We start from the raw sequence: 2,675 nt of genomic DNA, 5'->3' as shown, positions 1-2,675 counted from the left end.
GCCTTTACAATTTTATGCATGGTATGTCTGTATGTATGTTTGGTTTTTATAATAATGGGTTTTTAACTGTTTTTAGTGTTGGATTATTATTATATGCTGTTTTATTATTGCTGTTAGCCGCCCCGAGTCTCCGGAGAGGGGTGGCATACAAATCCAATAAATGAATGAATGAATGAATGAATGAATGAATGAATGAATGAATGAATGAATGTGTGCCGGCCAGCTGATTTTTGGCTTTTACAGAGGTTCCAGGAGGGTGTTCTTGGCTTCCAGAGAGCCTCTGGGGGGATGGGGGAGAGCATTTTTATTCTTCCCCGGCTCCAGGGAAGCCTTTGAAACCTGGAGAGGTCAAAACATGAGCCTACTGGGAGCACCAGAAGTTGGGAAACAGGCCATTTCTGGCCTCCAGAGGGCCTCCAGGTGGTGAGGGAAGGTGTTTTCACCCTCCCCAGGCATTGAATTATGGGTCTGGGCACTCACGCATGCATGATATTGCGCGTGCAAACTCTTTCAGCACTCAAAGAAAAAAAGGTTTGCCATCACTGTCTTAGTAGCTACAGTGGGTATTTCCTAATGGGAGCAATGATGGTGTCCATCCATTGTGTTCAAAGTGGACCTTGACCTCTAACAGGTTGACATCTAACATCTCACAGGTTCAAGGCTGCAGTCCACACTAGTCATAGAAACAAACATAGAAACAAGCATAGAAACATAGAAACATCATAGAAACATCATAGAAACATCATAGAAACATAGAAACATCATAGAAACATAGAAACATAGAAACATAGAAACAGAAACATAGAAACATCGAAACATAGAAACATAGAAACATAGAAGACTGATGGCAGAAAAAGACCTCATGGTCCATCTAGTCATGCACTAACCTCTGCCACAGAGAGGAGGGAGTTAAGCTGTTTTCTAAAGGCCATCCATAAGGCCAGAAAAGGAACAGTGGGTGGAAACTGACCAAGGAGAGATTCAACCTGGAAATAAGGAGAAACTTTCTGGCGGTGAGAGCAATCAACCAGTGGAACAGCTTGCCTGCAGAGGTTGTGAGAGCTCCAACACTTGAGACTTTCAAGAGGAGATTGGATGGACATTTGTCTGAAATGGTGTAGGGACTCCTGCTTGAGCAGGGGGTTGGACTGGATGACCTACAAGGTCCCTTCCAACTCTAGTAATAATCTAATATAAAAACATCCTTGCTTGTATTGCTTTCATGCATCATAACCTACTTGTCTTATCAATCTCATTCCTGAGGTGCAGAGAAGGAATCATGTTGCAGAGCAATTATTATTATTATTATTATTATTATTATTATTATTATTATTATTATTATTATTAATTTATTTATTAGATTTGTATGCCGCCCCTCTCCGTAGACTTGGGGCGGCTCACAACACAATAAAACAGTTCATGACAAATCTAATAATTTACAATTTAAAATATTTTTTTAAAAAACCCATGATTAAGCAGACATACATACAAACATACCATACATAAATTGTATAGGCCCGGGGGAGATATCTCAGTTCCCCCATGCCTGATGACAAAGGTGGGTTTTGAGGAGTTTACGAAAGGCAAGGAGGGTAGGGGCAGTTCTAATCTCTGGGGGGAGCTGTTCCATAGAGTCGGGGCCGCCACAGAGAAGGCTCTTCCCCTAGGGCCCGCCAACCGACATTGTTTAGTTGATGGGACCCGGAGAAGGCCAACTCTGTGGGACCTAATCGGTCGCTGGGATTCGTGCAGCAGAAGGCGGTCTCGGAGATATTCTGGTCCGATGCCATGAAGGGCTTTAAAGGTCATAACCAACACTTTGAATTGTGACTGGAAATTGATCGGCAACCAATGCAGACTACGGAGTGTTGGTGTAACATGGGCATACCTGGGGAAGCCCATGACTGCTCTCGCAGCTGCATTCTGCACGATCTGAAGTTTCCGAACACTTTTCAAAGGTAGCCACATGTAGAGAGCGTTATAGTAGTCGAACCTCGAGGTGATGAGGGCATGAGCGACTGTGAGCAGTGAGTCCCGGTCCAAATAGGTAATATTGCAATATACTGAGCCGCGAGAAAGCAACTATCCATGAACTAACGAGCAGTGATTTTAAAAGCCAAAAACCTAAACTACTTTTCTCCCTCCAAATCCTCAAGACTGATATGTTATTAGATTTAATCAACACCGTGAGAATGAAATGGAGAAGCAGGTTTATTTTCTTATTTATACTTGACGTAGAAGTAGCTTGGAGCATTCTTTAAATGAATGAACTTATTGCCGAGCAAATGAAAGAAAACAACAACGGAGTAAACATTTCTTTTAAAGATAAATATGCATGCTTATCTTTCGTTCAGAATTACATCCACAGAAATATCAATGGAATGTTTTAATTTGGTTGGTTTTTTATTACGGTATCTATTTTTCTTTGGGAACCAGACCTATGGCTCTATTGTAGCTTTTGTATTGTTATTTTTGTACCATACATGGATGGATCTTTATGAAAGCACTTAAAAAAAAATCCTATGTCTCAAAATATATTGAAATAGACACAGTGATATAAATGTGAATATCTTAAAATATAAAGGGTGGGCTGTGCATATACATTCATCTAAGATTGTACATAGGAAGTGACATTTAAATCCATCTGTTGCCAAGAGTCAATATAAGGGAACATT

This window comes from Erythrolamprus reginae, chromosome 5 (assembly GCF_031021105.1).
Source record: "Erythrolamprus reginae isolate rEryReg1 chromosome 5, rEryReg1.hap1, whole genome shotgun sequence".
NCBI lineage: Eukaryota > Metazoa > Chordata > Lepidosauria > Squamata > Dipsadidae > Erythrolamprus > Erythrolamprus reginae.
The sequence above is the reverse complement of the archived record's forward strand: the minus strand, read 5'-3'. Positions refer to the sequence as shown.